Raw genomic sequence first — 21,170 nt, 5'->3', positions numbered from 1 at the left:
TATTGTCATTTAACCTCGCCCTTCGGCCTCGGTGATTATTGTACACCTCAGGTGGCAAAATCAACGTATTAATGAATGACCTGTGATCGAGGAAAAAAATCTATATTTCGGAGGTTTTGGGGAAAATGTACATCCGAAAATAAACTTGTTCGTAGAAATGTCGAAACCCTACACCCAAGAATTACTGTTTGCTTCATTGTACGAGTAGGAATACCCTAACCCCCCCCCCCCCAGTCTATTTTGTTTACTAGTGTATAAATTTTTAAAATTGTAGGTATCTTTCTCATGTCAAATATCATTCAAATGCCACTATTGTTTGTACATAACTAAAAAAATAAAACTTTGTCACTTTGTCAGTGTTTCGCTTCAAATTCTTTAAAGTTATACACGGAATAATTAAAAAATGTTTTGATGCAATTTTTTTGGACATCAGTTGGTGTAAATAACTGTGTGCATAGCATTACATAAAAGCACAGAAGAGCAATGTATACGTAACAGAAATTGTAGTTCTATTTGTTATTATAATGTTATTATTCCAGACATGAAGATGCAAACACCTGACTGAAAAATCTCGACTGTAAATAAACACCAGATTTTTTAAAAAAAAAAATGATACCCATCTCTTCACGGGGAATGCTTTTAAATGTACTTGGTCAACTGAATCTCTGTCAAACGAAAGATGATCTACAATGAATAAAAAATAAAAATGCATTCCTTAACACTGAATTGCAACGATGTAGAATTACATCCATAAATCTGAAGAAACTGAATGAACAACTGGCTCTTTCTTTGACCGATATAAGGTAAGAGACGAATGTAATATTTTGTTTAATGGACATTTACACACTTAAAGAAACAAAAATGATTGTATTCCACCTTAAGATAATAACAAAGAAAATATGTAAGAATATATAATCCAAGAAAAAAATGTAAACTTTCTCTAGATATTAGGATACATATAATCATTTTCCCATTATTATTTCATTCATTCATACACGTCATTAACTAAATGAGAATGGTCATTTAAAGATTTATTCGTAAGTTAGTACATTATTAGATTGAAGACAAATGTTGATTTTGGCGAAAGAAATACATTTCGCAGTTTAAATATCATTTTAACGCTCCTTTAAATATGCAAAATAAAATATTCATTACACTGCTTGATTGATTGATCGATTGTATGTTTTATGTCCCGTGTGAGAATGTTTTACCCATATAGAGACGTCACCATATACCGGCGAAGGGCTTCAAATTTAGACCTTATACTCGGCACTCACGGCCATTGAACAGTGAAGGTTCTTTATCGTGCCAACGCCTACCGTGACACGGGGCCTCGGTTTTTAAGGTCTCATCCGAAGGACCCGCAACTTTCACTTAAAAGTGCCGAAGGCTTGGCGAATGAACAGTTGCTACCACAGGCCTTTGGATCGCTAAAATTCGACTTTTAAAAAATGGGATGTATAATAAGAATATTTTTTTAACTCCTTAGTTATTTTTTCTAAAAGCGATCTAAAGGCCTGTGGTTGCTACCTAATTTTTTATCGACTTAGGTCAGTCGCGGTCGTGATTTGAACACACGACATTCCGATCACGGAGCGAGCACTCTACCGACTGAGCTACCGTGACGGCCGCCCTGCTTGATACTGCAATAGATAAAATTCAACTCATGCTTTTAGAGGGTTAGCTCACCACTCACACTTTGTCATTTTAACTCTTTTTTTTTTTTTTTAAAAATACCTATGCCTCTAAATATATAACTATAAGGGTTTTCCAACTAGCAAATAGATTAATGTGAAAATGACAAGCTTTGTGTACTGCATGTGAAAATTAAAAAACTTAAACCATATGTATACATTTTTAATGAGTGCTGAAAACTTTTCTGAAAATTTTTTGAAGATCTTTGTCCTTTTTTTGTATGGATTCACATATAATGATATCAACTACGAGTAGAATAAGCATTCCCTTATGATTATTTTGTTGTTAAGGATATGGGGTCATTGATATTTATTTTATCATTTTTTATTTTATCTTTATTGTTGCACTCCCGAGCTTGAAAATATTAGACTTTAACAAGAGACCCAAGGGTCACAACTCTCAGCTGAGTTACTTTTAGCTTTGCTGTTCTTCTTCAGATTTTTAAAAGATTTTGAATGAAAATGTCCATGAAAAATTTTTACCCCATTTTGTGGCAATACCCTAACCCTAGGGTCTCTAAATCTACATACAATGGGGATGCTTCGATTTCCAATATGACTAACATGGCCTTGCAGTTAAATTTGATCCTGACTTAGCCAACTCTACCCTGGGGCCAAAAAATTTGATGAAAAAAAAAATCCACACACTTGTTAATACATGTATTTGTAAAGCAATGATTCTTTTGTGTTTCTTTAGAAGATTTTTTAAAATTATTTTTATATAATTCCATGCGAAACATTGAACTCCCATTTTGGCTCAACCCTACCCCAGGGGCCATGATTTGAACAGTTTAGAATCTACACTACCTCCTGAAGCTTTCACAGAAGTTTGTTTTTTATCTAGTTCAGTGGTTCTTGAAAAAGATTTTTAAAGATTTTCCTATACATTTTAATGTAAAACCTTGATCCCTTACCATGGCCCAAACCTATTCCCGGGGTTCATGATTTGAACAATTTAGAATGTACTTAATGTCTTTCACACAAGTTTTTTTTATGTTTTCTAGTCTAGTAGTTCTTGAAAAGAGGATATAAAAAGATTTTCTCCATATACATGTATTTCAAATGTAAAACGTCGATCTTTTATTGTGGTCAAACCCTATCTCTAAAGTCTACAAGTTTGATAATGAAGAATCTACTTTGGGTCTTTCACACATATTACATTCTTTCTGGTCCAGCGAAAAGAAAGATTTTTAAAGATTATCTTACATTTAAATGTAAAACATTCGTCCAAACATCGTTTCATAGGGGAAAACGTTCGTGGATTTCGTGGGCAACTATATCGCATTACCCACAAACTTATATACATCTCTATGAAAATTGATACGCTCATACATTGAACAGAATAAAGTTATCTTAGACTACCTTAATTTATAGAGCTTACAAGAGGTACAAGAGTAATCCATGAAATTACAATTCACATTAACTAAAAAAATGGGTCACCCTTGAATATCGACCCCCCCCCCCCCCACAAACAATGATGGTTCCACAATAATTGTTACTTTATACATGTTTGTATAAATTGTGGATATGTCATAGAAATCATCGAGGATGGGGATCTTTTACATTATTTAATGATTGATTGATTGATTGATTGATGTTTTACACCAAATCGGCACTATTTCAGCCATATATTGGCGATTTGTATAAATGATGAAAAAAGTATTTATTGCCATTTGCTTTGTTTTACCAACAATTAATCAAAGTAAGTTTTCTAAGAAACACATTCCTTTATTATGCAGGAGAATTAAATAATGCGCCATATTGCAAAACACCGTCACGTCACAAGAGGAAGGGGAAACCTTAAGATAGTCTATTTAATTTTTTTTTAATTTGTGTCAGGTGTGCATCACGTTTATAAATGTAACATTTTCCTACTAAAATATGCTGATTAAGTATCTAAAAGCTTTAGTTTCTTTACAAATGCAAACTGATCTAATACATCTATTATACAATTTTTTTTAAAAAAAGTATGGTTAGACTGTATCGTAAGCAGTAATATAAAAAGAGAAAGGATATATATGATTAACAAAATTGAAGTTGAGAAGCTTTCAACAGCAAGACTGTCATTTTTTAAGCTATAAATTATTCATATAAATGCTATCCGATCAAATTACAATGTATAGCAATAATGAAGGATAGAAGTCATCTTTGAAGTGAGATTTTTTTTTTTTTTTTTAAAATGCATTGTATGCCTGCCAATAGAAATATGAGTCTCAAACACAGAAGGGTCCTGTAATTGACTGATTAACAGAGTACATGTATATATGTTGTCGGGTCTTTATTTTCTAAAAAAAAAAAAAGAAAAGAAAAAAAAAAGAGGGCAAAAATTATATATAGATTAAACTTAGATAACTAAATTCCAAACAAAATATAGTAAGAAAAAAACATGAATTTTTGCACTCCTGAAAAACGTGAATGCACAAATACTTTACTCCCATCAATACTGCTTGCCATTAAAGCAACTTTTAAGTCCATAAAGGGAGAAATATTTAGGATGTCACAAAAAAATATTTTATTCCTGAAATTTCAGCGTCATTTTTGTGGAATTTTTTTTTCCACTTCCGATATCAATTAGAAGATCGTCATAAATTTAGCCAATGTAAAAAAAAAAAACATGCTGAAACATAGATTTATTTACATATATAGCGCCTGTATTGATAGTTCAGGTTGCAAATTATGTGTGCAACCATTTTTCTAATTAACTTTCATGAGGAACAAAATATATGATCATTGTTTCTTTTTCTTAGTTTAAAATTTCTCGTTAATATTTTACAAAGAGAAAAATATCTTTCAAATCTTTTTTTGAAAAAAGTATTTCTAACAAAAAATGGACGTGTTTATGTTAAATGTTAAATTTTGTCAAAATAAAAAAAAAATCAATTTTTCAAGTTATATTAAGAATTGCAGTGGTAACAGATTCATTGTTGACAAATCTATCGTGTAGAACCACTCAGCATTCTTAAGGCAAAACAAGTTCTATGGTCAGTACAATGACCTTGTCAGCAATAACAATCTATCATTTAGTCGAATGCTGACTGACGTTTCTTATACTTATTGTTAGGCCATTATTTACACTGAATTATCCAGTTAACTATAGTTTACTATAGTATCACTTTTTTTACTATGGTTTTGTTTGTTTGTTTGTTGTTTAACCTCCTTCTCGAAAAATTTTCACTCATATGGAGACGCCACCTCTTGCCGGTGGAGGGCTGCAAATTTATACCTATGCTCGGCACTTAGGGCCATAGAGCAGTGAGGGATCTTTTTCGTGCCAACACCTACTGCGACACGGGACCTCGGTTTATACGGTCATCCAAAGGACCGGTCTCCACACCCCGCAGTGGATTCGAAGCCTCGACGTAAGGATCAGCTCATTACTCCGCGACTCTAGAGCAGACGCTCTAATCACTGGCCCCGTGGGCGACTTTTATTATGGTAAAAGTTTTTAGCTCACCTCAACGAAGTTGGGGGAGCTTATTTAATACCCTCGGCGTCGGTGTCCCAGGTTAAATTTTTTGGAACAATTTTCTTTTCAAGTACATCAGTTTCCTATATTAATCAGAGATGCATGAAGGATGCTTCTAGAATGTTTCATTGTACCAGTCAAGGTTTCAGATGCTGCAATTTCAGTGAAATATATGGAGATAACGAACAGTTTTCAAGCTCAAAAGTCCATTAATCAATACAAAATAGGAGCAGAGCAAACTCGGACCTCCAAACATCAGAGGTAGGATCAGGTGCCATGGAGGAGTGAGCATCCCCTGCCGACCGGTCACACCCGCCGTGTGCTCCTTGTCATGATCGGGAAATAACGGAAAAATCCGCTGACCATTCAGTGTGTAAATAATGGCCTAACAATTAGTATGAAAAACGTCAGTCAGCATTTGACTCAATGATAAATTGTATTTGATGACAAGGTCATTGTATCGACCATAGAACTTACGAAATGATGTCTTTAAACGAGACAGCTGATATTCTTGTTTCATCAACTTATTTGTCAATAATTTACCTCGTTTTAGAAATTGTACATACTGAAGAATGACCAAGTTAATGTTTTCAGAGCAGGTTAAAGTTCTTAGAGCAGGTTAAAGTTTTTGGCGCATGTCTCATTTCCAAGTAACTATAAACCCTATATTGACTAAATTGCATGGATGATACATCTAAGGATGCACACTGCCAAGCTTGCTTCGGATGCTGGATCTGACCTACATTTTCCGGATGAGTGACTAGTTTAAAATTTTAGGGAAGTCCATTCCCAAGTAAGTGCAAGCCCTATCGGACCAAAATTGCATTAATGTTACTTCTAGGGATGCACGCTACAAGGTTATTAGTTTGCAACTTTGCCTTACTTAAAGACAACATTCGTTGAGGTGAGCTCTGTAATCTCTGATTACCTATGTTTTTACTATGGATTTCAGATTTTTATGATTTATGTTCTCAAATCCATACATGCACATTCTTGATATTAAATGGAAGTATTGTTTGCATATTCACATTTTAGTTCCAAATTTTACCTCATTGGTATTAAATTTAAGAGATTTTAAGCATCGAAATCTCAAAAAAAAAAGTTCTAAATTAATTAAGTTCCATAGTACAGTGTAAATCATAGTACCAAAGTATTCACTATAGTTAACTACAGAAAAATATTGTTAGGGATCTGCGGATTATCCGTTTGCCAGATCATGACAAGGAACTCACGGCGGGTGTGGCTGGTGGACAGGGGATGCTTACTCCTCTATGACACATGATTTCACCTCTCATGTTTTAGAGGTCCTATTTTGCTCTTCTACCAATTTATATTATTTCAAAGGACTCTAGAGCTAGATAACTTTTCGATATCTCCATATTTCATTTCATCATAATTTCATCATAATCATAATATGTTCCTTTTAAGAAAAAGGGAAGTTGATGAAACTTCTTAGAATTGATCAAAAACAAATCCGTAATAAGTAAAATAACTAAAGATCGATATCTCTTTCTCGTCATGTGTTACACTTAATAAGGTACGATTGGGCCTTTTTTTATTTATCCAAACTTCTTGTAATTTATGATAGTAAAATGCAAGACAAGAGAGAGGAAGGGTCTTTGAACACTTAAACATGATTAAAATAAGCTTTTCTCATTGAAAATATTGAAATGCAATTTAAAAAATGTATGATAAAAAAATGAGGAATTATTTGGACAGCAGATTGACAATATACAAATAAATTTGCTAAATGGTTAACATTATCTGCAGAGATAGGGGAACTAAATAAATCATGAGAAGCTTCATACTGTTCGTCGCATTGATGATTTACTGTTACCAACCTTGTCAATGTCAATCAACTCCTGACTGTGCAGATGATAATCCTGAACTACCAGCAGACTGCACGTCCTCTACGACGGATTCAACTACACGAATTCCTATTGAGGAAGTCACAACGTCTACATCAACGGACGATACGCATCGTAGGTTAATTTTTGTCTAAAACTGAGTGTTTGAAGCAAACGTATCTATTTTTCTTTTTATTTTCTTCATAAATGACAGTTTATATCATTAAAACATGCATAATTTGTGGCATAATTGAGTAGAAAGACATGGATACATGATCAAATATCAACATAACGTACAGATGATCATCTAAACCATTTCAAATCTATATGTATGCTGAACAAATAAGTTTAGCCATTTTTCGCTAAGGTATGATTTTAAAATATTTTTTTTAAAAGATTTATTTTGTTTTACTTAAACAAATAGATATAAAGGTACCGAAAACAAAAATGTTTTTAAAACTTGTCGTCCATCGTGTCGTCCAATGAAGAGACATTTCAACAAAACAATATGTTATGCTTGAATGTCCACGCTTTGCGAAGAATTTTCCACTTGAAAATCTTTTCGAGCACAAAACGACCAATGGGGAAACGACCAGGACTTTTCGAAAATAAAGGGCTATAGGGATGGTAACCGCTGTCAGCTCACAAAAAGACATCACCAACACTTTAATCAATATGCCGACTTTAAGATCGATTTCGCACTACATGTACTTGAGAATCTTCACTGAAGATTACTGATCGTTACTGATCGACAGCGTTTAGGACGTTCACAAACCGAATAACTGTTAGGCAAGATAATTTTATCATTACAACGTCAAGACCTTAAGCTTGTCATGGCTGCACCTTAAGTTGCAGACGAGTTATGTCGTGCTTCTGGAGTGAGGTTATGTGGACAAATTGTATCAAAGAGGCTGCGTTTCGCAAATATTTGAACTCGAAGACCTCTCACCCAGTACCTCAATGTCATCGACAATACTCATCGTTGCTGGATTCAACGACGGTAGAATGAGTTTTTTTTAACCGTTGTTACGTTTTAGTGTCAATTTTGCAGATGGAATAGTCTGTGTTTGTAGACGCAAAAATGAGAGACATGATCAAGAAAATATCATCCAACGTGACCGCTACAAAAGATGAAGATTATGTTTTGGGGTGGATTATAAGTCAACAGGGTAAAACTGACCTTATATAAACAGAACATTAAATTCTAAGAGATACTTAACAATATCGCCCTTCTTTTTGTTGTTTTCTTGCTGAATCGAGGAAATGCTATCCTTTTCCAGCAAGAAAAAAGCCCGACCGCACACCACACGGCATACTCAAAACGGCATCCATCAGAATTATGTAATATGATCATGGATTAATTGGCCTGCGAGATCGTCAAATTTGTCACAAATTTAACAAGTTCTGAACATTCTTGGTCGTCGTTGGATTAAGACAGCGATATAACGTCAATAACGTATCTGAACTGCTCTTGCCTTACAGCTCGAGTGGAACACCATGCTTGAGATAAAGCACGTCGTATCAGGATGAGATGCATTTGTATGGCTGTTATTGCTATAAATTGAGGTCATGTATATAAAATATTGAAATTGAATATGACTTTAAAACCCGTACTCCATATCAGTTTTTCTTTGGTTTCTTATGTTACAGAACAAGTTTGTAGGTCAAGTTTGATCTTTTTTGGATTATGTAATGAAAAACCCAGAGTTCAATTAAGAAAGAAACAACGTTATTCAGCGAATGTTTTTCAATAGCTTGGCTCCTTTTAGAAATTTTCTAACGTAGAGCATGCTCCTGCATGTCGAATCAACAGGGAGACAAACTCAATTTGTAGGTGATAAGGGTATATTGCTACATATATAAGAGAAGCTGAAGATAGAAAATTTTAAGTCAACACGTTTGTCATAAAGTTTTATCATTGACATCTTTTTTTAGTAAAATATCTAATTCTGAAACAGACGTGTCAGACTCTTGGGTATCTTTTATTTCAAGTTCACTGGGATATATCGAGTCGACATATGAATGGAAGTAACAATTGTTAATTGGTAATACGTCGTCGTATCTAAATTTAGAGTTGAAGGCCACAGCAAGTGTTTTCTTCTTCTCATGTATAAGATTTAAATTAATTTAGCTTCATATAAATACAACAAAGATCTGCTAATATCGGGGCGCAATTGTTACCACTATTAGATATTGTCCATCAGAAACTCAAGGATCTTTTAATATCAACTTCAAAGTACTTATGTGTACAATCAGAGTGTTTTTTAACAGAGTTATTTTGCAAATAACCATAACTAGGTACGTAAATGTACGAGTTCCCTTTTAATTGAAAAAGCAGCTGTCTATGATGTAAAACAGGGGCCCGTTTCATCAAAGGTCGTACGCCTAGTCGCATTATTTAATTTCATAAACTATGAAGATTTGGGGGAGCGGGAACGGGGAGGGGGTTACAACCACTCGGGGAGGTATTTGACATGCGCATGCAGTATTTACATAACTTTAATAAATTTATTCATAAAAGATCGCTTTATTAGGGATTCATTTTAACACCATCTCTTAAGTTTTGACAATCCTGCATTTATACACATTTGATTGTTGTATTCTGAGTATGAGGTATTGTAAATTGACTATACGATATACATTTTGTGTCATCACTGAAAAGGAACCTATTAAAAATGTCTATTTTGAAAAAAAAAATATTTTTCCGAACATATTTTTATTGAAAAAAGTATTTTTTTCCACAAAGCACAGTTATCTTCTTTGGCTTTGGTTACAGTGTAATATCTATATTTTACAAAAAAAAAAAAATAATTTTTTAACTAATCCTAAAACCAAGTATAGGCTTTCAAAAAAAAATTATCGTGGTCGAAAACTCCATTTCTTATTTACTCCACGTCCACATGCGTGGATCTAGAGGGGGGTCAGGAAGGGGGTCCAGTCCCCTTCGTCGCAATTTGCGGAGTTATTTATGTACAAGTCTAGAGTAAAGTAAGTAAAAAATAAAAATTACCTTGAACTTCCGTTAGAGTTGAGTAAGTTAGTTGGAATGAAGAACCATATTTATGAAGTTTAAGAATCTAAGGGAAGGACCCCCCTCCCCCGAAATAAGATTTTCAGGTTTGGGAAAGAAAATCACGTGTCAACAAGTTTCTTAGATGGATTCTTTTGTTAATTGATGACCCCCCTAACCCCTTGAAAAAAATCACGACCCGAGCCTGCGTCCAAAATAAGTTGTTAAAGTTCAAAAGACTAAAAAAATTCCATTAATTCGTACTTGAAAGTCAATATATTCTAATATTGAATATAAATCAAAGAGGATTTTACCTTAGGGACTAGGGGCAATAAGTCATTCGAAATCTTCTGATAATCATCTGTCAGAGAAACTTGACTGGGAAATGACTGTAATTTTACAATTATTACGCCCATGTATGACAATATATAAACGTTTAAACAATAAATGATAAATTTTAGCCTTTTCTATCGGGAAAAATAAAAAGAATACGCATTTCTAAAAATAAATACTACAATTTTTAGGAACAATCGGAATAGCGTTCAAGGTCATGTCATAGAAGAAATGGAAAAAAAATCTTGATTTTTGCATGACGATGCATATTTTGTATTATTTTTTCGATTCTTAATAATGTAGTAGTCCATCATATGTCCAGTTACATATGTATACAAGTACATACAATTGAAACGGATTATCTCTCCCTCTCCCTTCCTAAATCAAAATCGAGAGGGGGTGGGATAAGGTAAATATTCCAAAATAAATATTTTCTTTCCATTCATTTACAAGATCATTTATTTCTTTCTTAAGACCTTTAATTTTGGAGTTTAATCAGACGGTATGTTGTAAGTGGTTAATATTTTATAATAATTAGATTGTAGAATGATGTTTTCTACAAAGTCCCTAAAATTTCATGTAATTTTTCATTAAGTTAATGTATAATGTGTTGTTCTACACATACATTGTACACAATACCTATATTTATGTTTTTTGCGCATGTGCAATGCAGTGTTGTCAAGGACTTTAGTCCTGAGACTAAGCGTATCGTTTACGACTAGACTTACGCCACTTTTTGAATTATAAATTAAATTATAGCGCAAGCCCCTAAGTTAAGGCTTAAATTCACGACTTTTGATGAAACGGGCCCCTGGAGTTTAATTTATTGTGAGGAATGGTTGTATAAAGTGTTGAAAAATCGTACGTTCGGATGTAATTGATTTTGGTAAAATTTTATGATTTCAAATTTTCTAAAATTTCCTTGGAGTTTTCAAATATTATTTTATTTTTAATTGCTTAACTAATTTTGCTCAGTATATTTCCTTTATAAGTATATTTTATACGACATCCATTCATCGGTTACTATTCTAGACTGTATTTTACCAAATTATGTTACTGTGATACTTGAAGCAATTTCTGTTTTTATTCAGTCTGCAGATTGTCAACAGAGGAGCATCAATGGAATACCCCAAAGTTTAAGCCTTTAAATTTACGATTTATATATACATTTAAGATTAGGACAAGAGGCTGTTTTCTCGGTTCAAGGGCTCCATATTGGTGTTTATTGATGTAATTTACTACGTGAGAGAGCGTGATGCAGTGGTTAGAGCGTTTGCTCTAGAGTCGCGGAGTAAGGCGTTGATCCTTACGAAGCGGATTCGAATCCCACTGCAGGATAAGAAGACCTGTCCTTCAGATGAGAGCGTACAAAGCAAGGTCCTGTGTCTCAGATGGTGCTGGTGCGAAAACAAACCCTCACTGCTCAATGGACCTAAATACCGAGCATAAGTCTAAAATTTGCAGCCCGCCACCGGCAAATGGTGGCATCTCAATATGAGTGAAAATTTCTCGAAAGGGACGTTAAACAAACAAGCAACGAAACAAACTACTTAAAAGAGGAAAAAAACATTACTTAATAAAATGACATTTCAGAAGCTCCCAGCTCTATCAAATGACATGGAAAAATGTTTAAGGGTCCTCCACACACCCCAGTTTATTTTCTCATATTACTTAACATTACTTTTAACAAGCACACCTCCCAACCTTATCAATATTCAGGGTTATGAACTCCAGGGAGCATTCATTGCAACAGATAATTATTTCTATAAAGAGAGACAACTCAGGAATTTTTATTGGTTATAGTCAATTTCTTTTTTCCATTTAAATATGTTCTTAAAATTTGTGAAGTGTGTTTAATTAAATAAAAAGAATTTTTATGATGTCATATCCTTTATTTAATCAGAACCACTTCAATTAAACTCTATAAAATTCTTTTTTGGTGTTGAGTCAGCATTAGCATAACAAAATGGTTCAACAACAGTTTATCTACTTTTAGTACACATATGTAAATTAATTTAATAAACATTACGATTTTCAAGTATCAAGGTATTTTGGTTGCACATGTACCTTGTACATGTACATATTTATGGAAGGTATCTGTCTCCACAATTACATTCATTAAGTATTTTGTTAAATGAACAAACTTAATGATAGTTTAAACAATTCAACAAAAACATATAAATATATAATTTGTATATCAGGACTCATATAGAAAAGAAAAAATGACACGGTGAAGAAACAGCATGTATTCATATTTATTTATTTAAAAAAAATACTACAAGTAGACAGACAATGGAATGTTCAACAACAAATTAATTTGTTAATTAGAGGGCATTTGCTAAAAATTTAGATATTTATAATAAATTTTTAAGACTTTTTTGGACTTTTGAAATTGAAATGAAACTAATGTGTTCTTTAGAACTTGAAAGTGTGAAAGTCGAAGGCACAAAAAATATTCCAAGTTATTATTATACACTGAATGTTTAAAGTTTTGGTGTAATATGCATGTGCAAATAAAGCTTTTCATAGATATATGTGATATCCGGTGTTTAAAAAATGTTTACAAAATCGAGAGATGCTGTTTTGACACTTTCATGTACAATACCACATAACAGAATGAGAAACTTCATCCAAACTTTCAGTTTTCATGAAAATAAACATTTGTTTTCCAACGTTTTGTTATTTAAAAACCTTGTACATAACAAAAACAAAAAGATTTACCTCTTTCTTCGAGTTGAACATTCCTCTCGATTTTCACGTTTCGTATGTTGGTCTCATCTAAATCTCTTTGTGAAAGCTGTTCGGACGTTTACGGAATTTGTTAATATTTTACGATGTGTATCTCCGAAATGTTCCGATTTATGCTAATAAAGTTAGAAGGTGCGAGCATATCAACGTTTAATATCTGGCCAGGAATTGATAAATAAATACTGATTTTTTTAAAATTTAATGTCATTGATTTCAAGATATTTTTCCCATTGAGATTTTGATACGTAGCGCAATAAATTTTGTTTTTTCCTATCGTATATTATTAGGCTCACAAAACAACCACAAAACTGAATTTTACAAGTCAACATTATTTTAAAGAAATTAATTGAAGTTATAAAAAAATAATAATTCCAATTTTCTCTAAAGTTCATGGAGAAAATATTAAGAGGACTCCTGATAGTATAGAACAAAGATTGATAAATTAATTTACAACAAGAAATTGACTTAAAATAAAATCTATTGATATAGCTGCAATAATGTAGCCCTCTCCGATTTTTTTTAATCTGATATTTTCAGGAGAGGGCTACAATTCCACTGCATCTCCGTAATGGTGCAAATATATTTTTTAGATACGGGCGACTGCAGGCAAAATAAATTGTTTTTACATACAACTTACTTCCAATAAGACGGAATTTTTATTCACTATCAACATCATAGCCCTTTATACGCGAAAACCAAGTAAAATAAATCTGCGTCTTTACCAGCCGTTCTCTTCCGCAGCCATGACAGTTCTCGCGTGACGTACTGAGACTTGCGCTTGAATTTTAGAATCACTTGATAACGTAAATGTCGGTGTTGATAAATGATTGTGTTATAAGGTATCACTAAACTTCGATAAATAAAAGCATTCCATGTGGAATTTTTTTCATAAACAGTAATATTTATGCTTAAAATAAGGGAATTCCTAAAAGATCCGCTCCCCTTGATCCCGAATTCTCATTGGTTGTCCCAAAATAAAATCGATCAAGGTCAGTAAACATGGCGGATAAATTCAAGTTGTGATATTGACATACATGAAAAATAACCGATATACGGATTATTTTGTATATTTTTGGATCAATTCATGTCTTGCATAACTACATTTTATGAGTTCAGGTAAGATATGTTAATAAAATACCCACTTACTGATAATTTGGGCCGAAATCTGTGCGGTAATGAATCACTCCCGCACTTGCACCATTACGGAGATCCTAAGGAGTTGTAGCCCTCTCCCAAAAAAAAAAAAAAAAAAAAAAATTGGAGAGGGCTACATTATTGCAGCTACTATTGATATTGAAAAATTATTTTCAAAATCTTTGGTATCGAAGTTCTTTTTAGAGTTATCTTTCCTGTTGGCCGGGACTCAAAAACTTTGGTAAGTCTCCGTAAACGTTACTCATTATTGGCAACAGATCAGGACAGATTTATATAAATGAGGAAAGCTAGAAATTCACACTATTTATCAATATTTATAAACACACAAGGAGATAGGTATTATTGAAACGCACATCAGTCTGCAAAAATATTAACTTTTACAACAGACTTCCCTTGACGATATCACAATGAATTGTATAAATAACTTAAAACTTTTCTCGTATATATACCGGTACCTGTTAATTGCGAATTATTATGCAACATAAACCCAAATGAATACTGTTCTTTTATTGAAAAAATCGACACTTTTTTGTTTCGGTTACGCCGTAATCCTGCCATGTGTTCATTGTTTATGATTAGGGTGTCGCTTTTAGTTTACTGCATACTTTCCGCGTGACAAAACCTTTATCTCTAAAGCGTTTCTTAGACTCCCTTACAGGCGGTGCCAGCGCACAAATTAAATGCAACAGGAAGTAAAAGTATTTTTCTCGATATACATCACAAGTCACGGGGTGTGTAGAACCCTTAATATTTGAGTAGAATTAAGATAAACACTCATTGAATTAAGAATTGAAAAGAAATATTATGTATGTATAAACAGATACAGATTTTTTGCGTGTACGAGAATTAATATTAATCTAACAAACATTCAAATGTAGTTTTTTCATTTCGGCAAAGCGGTCTTCCAGATAATGACACAAAGTTAATCCAAACACTCCCACAGCTGCGAACTACATTACAATTCTGAAAAATCTCCAAATTGTACCAGTGCCAGGATGTGTGGGTCTAGGAATGATCGGAAACGAACTGGTGTGGCCATCTTCAATCCCTTGGCGGCGGAGTTAACAAACGCTGTTGAGAAATCAAATCCCGAAACTTTTGACCAATGTAATGGACATGGAAGTCCAAATGGCACTTATCAAAAACATACAATACCAGACAGTTGTTTGTATAAAAGAAAAAAAAAATGAATTCAATTTATTGGCTCGGATTGGTTTTCAAATCTATGGACCAAGAGTGTTACTGTCAAAGAATATTTTTGAAGATGGACTGGACAAGTGTCATGGGTAATTTGTCAATGGTGTTATGTTGTGAGAGAGAGGAAGTAGAACACGTCTGTCTAGTTCACTAACTATTTATCAAGTGTCCATAAGATTGAACATATTCCCATGCATAAAATAAATAAATGATTGACAACAGATGATTTTAGGGAAAGGAACATTACCGCGAGAACTGATAATGTCAGAGAGCAGTGCTAGATTAAACATAAACATCGCAGCACAGTTAAGGCTACAAAAAAAGGGGGGGGCTAATTTATAAGCTTTTGGGGTTATTATGCCCCATTACAAACTGCTCACAAGGCAAACCGATATTCTTTCAGATACTCTGGACATTTGCACTCTCAAGTTGATCGTCTTGTCTCCGGCTGTGTAGTAATTAGATCATCACAGGAATCGTCTATCACATCAGCTGACCTTTGGCAGTCATTAATTTTCTTGAAGAATGACGAATTCCTAATTACTCCTTTATTGTCATTCTTGGCCGTTATCATAGAGCCCTTTTGTTTGATGAATTGGTACGGCTCAGGATTGTATGGTGTAGACAAAATTTAGGTTGTTTAACGAAAACTTTGTCTCCTAGCTAAAGCTTGTTATCTAGAGCCTCTCTTCTGAGATCTGCATACTTCTTGATTTTCTCTTTCCTTTTGATCTTTAGTAAATATCCTTTTATTTATGGATGATGGAATAATTTCTGGAATTCTTGTTTTCATTTTCCTGCTAAGTAGTAATTCCGCGGGCGTTGCGTTTGTTGTTGCATGCGGCGTTCCTATATAGTTGCGCAGAAAACAAGACAACTCTTGTTTCCAACTCCTATGTTCAGCGTTGTGCACGTATCCCTTTCCAAATCGTCTTCATAAAGCTTTCTGCTTCTCTATTAGCTTTGGGCCACAGTGGTGTTATTTTCCTATGCTGAAATCCGAGATGTTTTGCGAAATCCTCGAAAAGCAATCCGTTGAACGAAGGTCCATTATCGGTTTTCACGACATCAGGTATTCCAAATAGGGCAAAAACGTTGTCTAGCTTCGGTATTACTGCACTTGCTGTTAATTTTGACAGACTTTCGACTACTGGATACCTCGAGTTGTCATCAACAATAACCATTAAGTAGCATCCGTGCGAGAATGGCCCACAAAAATCCATACTTTGGACCACGGTCGGTTTGGTAAGGGTGATATCTTTTGGATATTTTGGATTTCCGTTTCGGCATGATCATCACATATACATGTATTGTCGAAATGGGCATCTGGTGCATCAAAATTGGTACCGTGTATGATTTACATTATGACCCCCGGGTCGAGGCCTCTACTGTTGGATTCTTAGTCCCCAATGTTCTCTACAGCCCAGAAGCAAAGTACTTCGGTACTAGCTTGAAAATACGGATATATATTTAATTGCTCTGGTAAAACGTGGAAATTTATTTCAAAATTAAGGATTATCTCCCTCATACATAGTTCTGATCCTTCAACGTATTTGGCTCCAGTCTTTGGCACCTTTTTTCAGCTCTTCAAAGTCTTTTTTTTTTAAATATCATGGATTTCCAGCGTTTCGGCGTGAGCATCACTGAAGAGACATAAATTGTCGTAATGCGCATCTGTTGCATCAAAATTGGCACCGTATATGATTTACATCTTCAATGGCGTATATTATTGTCTTGAAATTGATGCTTGACATGGAACGCATCCTTTATAGAATTCTTCTACTTGCTTGTCTATGTTGACAAACCATACCTTTTTCCTGAGTAGCTGTTTAGTTCGGACTATTCCATGATGAACTCCATGCGCTAATTTGATTACTTTTCTTTTAATGACCTCGGAATGACCAATCTGTTTTCGGTGTTAATGTTAATTCATTTTGCCTTCCTCTAAGTGTTGCAATTGTTTTATCATTGTCTTTAGATTATGGAATCCATTTTTCGGAAATGATGGCCCCAATAACGTGTTGAAGGATGGGGTCTTTTTGGATTACATTACTAATTTCGGCTTAGGTCCATGTTTTGGTAGGGAATTTTGTGTTACGTAATTTACAAATCCCTCGGAAATGTCTGACAGACTGTTTATCTGTGTTGACTTAAACGGATACCTGGACATGCCGTATTTGTTTTCCCCGGGCGGTATTGTAACTTGAAACGATATGGATGGAGTATCAATCGCCAACTCTCTTTTCTCACGGGAGGCTTTGAGTGTGGATGATTAAAAATCGCTTCCAAAGACTTGTGGTCGCCAATGACTTTGAAATCTTGTCCAGACAAATACAAATGAAAATGTTCACATCCCCAAACAACTGCTAGTGCCTCGCACTCATTTAACGCACGGCTTCCGTAAGATATGACTTTGCCCTCCTGTGTTAATAACACACCAAGTTCTTGCATCAACAATCAATGTTGTTTCTTTTGTCGGATCAAAATATGTCATAACTTTGTCATGTGAAATTTCAAGTTTCAACATGTCGAATGATTTTTGTTGATTAGGTTGCCATTCAATTTTCACATTTTGCTTGAATAGCTCTCTCAGCGGCGCAGTAAATGTTGAATAGTTTGGAATAAATCTTCCAACATAGTTTGTCATGCCTAAAAAGATTCGAACTTCACTTGCATTAGACGATATTTCAGAGTTCTTTTTCGCATCCACTTTTCTGGGATCTGCGGAAATTCCCTCTGAGCTAATAATATATCCATAAAATTCAATTTGGGTTTTGTTGAATTCACATTTTTTCTTTGTTTAACGTGAAATGTTATCCTACTAGTCGCTTGAAAACTGCCTCAAGATTTTTTGTCATGCTCCTCGCGATTCTGTTTGAACACTATGATTTCATCACTTATGTTTCGAACCCCTTGCAGTCCTTCAAGCGCGGTACTAAGCGTGTTCTGGTACACTTCTGCTGCTGAGGAAATTCCAAAACATAGTTTTGGTATATCGACGTAATCCAACATGGGTTGAAAACGTTGTGATATTCCGAGAATCTGGTTGTAATTCTAGTTGAAGATGCCCAGCATTCAGGGTTTGGAGAACACTTTAGATCCATAGAGATCAAGAATCATGTCATCATTCGTTGGTGTGACATGGCGTTCATGTTAAATTGCTGTGTTGGCTTTCCGCATATCCACACACAGTCTAATTTCTCCAGGTTTCTTGGGTTTAAGAGGAATGACGATCGGAGAGACCCATGATGTGGGGCCATTAAGCTTTTCAATGATATCGAGTTTCTCTATTTTTCAAGTTCTTTTTCGACTTTGTTAACATGGAATGGAATTCTTCTGTGTGGCTGAGATACGGGGTTTTGCAGATTCATCTACGTGGAGTTTGTCTTGCTTATTTTTAAGTTTTCTGATCACATTGAACATCTTCGGGTTCTTTTGACACAAAAGTTCAATTTTGTCATCACTAAGGGATGCTTTTTTCTGTACAATTTGCAATTGAACACACGTATCAAATCCAATTTTACTTGGTTTTCAAGTTTCCTGAATGTACATTAATTCCTCAACAACGTTGATGCTTGAGTCAGTGTCGACTAGCACATTCACAGGTATCTCGTTTATTTCAATTTTTATACGCGGTTGTTTTTGGTAATGGAATAAATTTGATCCAAACAAAATAGATTTTCACCAGATTCAGAATCAGAGTCGCTGTAGCATGCTTCTAGTTGTTTCACTGATTTTGGTTTACGATTCCTCAGTGTGTTGCTCTTGATCTACATACTGACGCAAAATGGCCAAATTTGTGACATGCGTTACATGTCTTACCTTTTGCTGGAAACTTTCCATTAAGATGTGGACACTGTCCACCACAGTTGCAGCATTTCTCCTTTCTGCGTGTGTCTGTCTGATCCCTTGTATCACGTTTCCTCTCCAGAAATTTGGGTGCATTTCGACGTTTCCACATTGCAGTTACTTTTCAATTTCGCTTGGTTGTTTATTTGAGAGTTCCATTGACCTCGCTTAAGCTTTAGTAGATCCCGAGATTCATATCCTCCCTCAGTGCGCGTCTCCGTAGTCTCGTTGAGCTGCATCCTTGAAATATTTGTGATTTTACTTCTTCGTTATTGTTGTCGAATTCACAAGTTAAGACAATTGTCTAAGTTTGATGTGGAACGTGTATTTAGTTTCTCCAGGTTCTTGCTTAGCCAGTCTGAATTTGTACACTTCAATTTCTGTGTTCTCCTTTGGAGCAAAGTACTCAGTCAGCCTTGTTACTGCTGTGTCATAATCATCACCCGTGTTAGGTAAAGTCTCGAAGATTTCATTTACCTCCTTTCCAGCATAGTGAAGTAGCAGAGCTCTCTGTCTGGCTTTGTCATTCTTAATTCCCATCGCAAGGATAAGATTGTCAAGTCTCAATTTCCATTTCTTCCAGCGTATGTAAAGTACATTTTCATGTACAGAAAATGGTGGAAAGTTTGGTAATGCCGACATTTTCGATTACCTTTCACTACAAGTGTGTTACACAGTAGCACTAGTATATATATCCAAGAGATAATTCATAGAATCCCCGGCCCATCGCCATTGTAATGTTGCAAGAGAGAGGTAGAAGAACATGTCTGGCTAGTTCACTAACTATTTATGAAGTTACCATCAGATTGAACATATTACCAGGCATATGATAAAGATTGACAACAGATGATTCTAGGGAGAAGAATTTTATCGTGAGAACTGATAATGTCAGAGAGCAATGCTAGATTAAACATTACAAATGGTAGTAACAGACTATATGTGAGAGAGAAGATTCCATATTTTGTTGGTTGTTTCAAAGGACATGTTATTAATCAAGAAACTTTTATTTCTTAAAATTGTACTACAAACACATCACCTGAGTATTTTATATTAATCTATGGTTGACATTAATTTAATAAATTTTCAAAATTATGATCCACCTGACGAATAATACTCATCTTTTCCTCAAGCGAAATGTGCTGATAATTGGAATATGGAAAATTATGGATACGCGTACGATTACTATCTTTATTACTGTGTGAACTCGGGTCCCGGTGGAGGACGTCGCCCGTAATGTGCCGCAGATAATACAAACAGACATCCAGACTGCCCGCAGTGTCTCCCCGAGGGATGCAGCTCCACAACAATGGATAAAGCTACCCGTATCCCTTTGGGGAATTTCCCCTATCCTAACCACTAGTAGTTTTTGTTGTTTTTTATCATTAGGTTTAAATCAAGTTTTATAACACGCTTTTTAATAAGGCTCACTGTTAATAATTTGATTACTTACATTTTTAAGTATTCAAAACACTCGCACTAATTGTTGTAGCACTGCGTGTTCATTGCTGTGAACTTCGCTGAAACAATAAAGTACTAGGTTATGCAAAATATTCTAATAATTTTGTTTATCATATGTTTGAATAAGTCTTAGCTCTCTGATTGGGTGAAATCCAACATCGTAGAAATCATCTCAAGTTATGTTCATCTGAACGACAACGTCCAGATAAACATAACATTTTTTTTTCTACATTTGAGTAAAAATAGATTGAGAACTTGTAAATTTAAATTACTTATTAGAAGTTAGGCTTACCTGCACAAGACCTTCCATGTTAGTAAAACATTTATTTTTCTCTACATTGGATAAAAAAGATAAGTAATAAAGAACGTATAAATTTACAAAATTAGATATGAAATATTATGTTTACCTATAT

At 34.4% G+C, this 21,170-nt stretch overlaps 1 pseudogene; it reads left to right on the top strand.

Annotated features, from left to right (window-relative positions):
• The first annotated feature begins 8,088 nt into the window (after positions 1–8,088).
• Positions 8,089–20,578, top strand: LOC133202847 (uncharacterized; annotated as a pseudogene).
• The last annotated feature ends 592 nt before the right edge of the window (positions 20,579–21,170 follow it).

The sequence above is a fragment of the Saccostrea echinata genome, unplaced genomic scaffold (genome assembly GCF_033153115.1).
Source record: "Saccostrea echinata isolate AGI-Se365-2 ecotype Australia unplaced genomic scaffold, CSIRO_AGI_Sech_v1 ptg000047l, whole genome shotgun sequence".
In the NCBI taxonomy this organism is placed as follows: Eukaryota; Metazoa; Mollusca; class Bivalvia; order Ostreida; family Ostreidae; genus Saccostrea; species Saccostrea echinata.
Note: the sequence above shows the minus strand (reverse complement) of the source record. Positions and strands in the feature narration are given on the sequence as shown.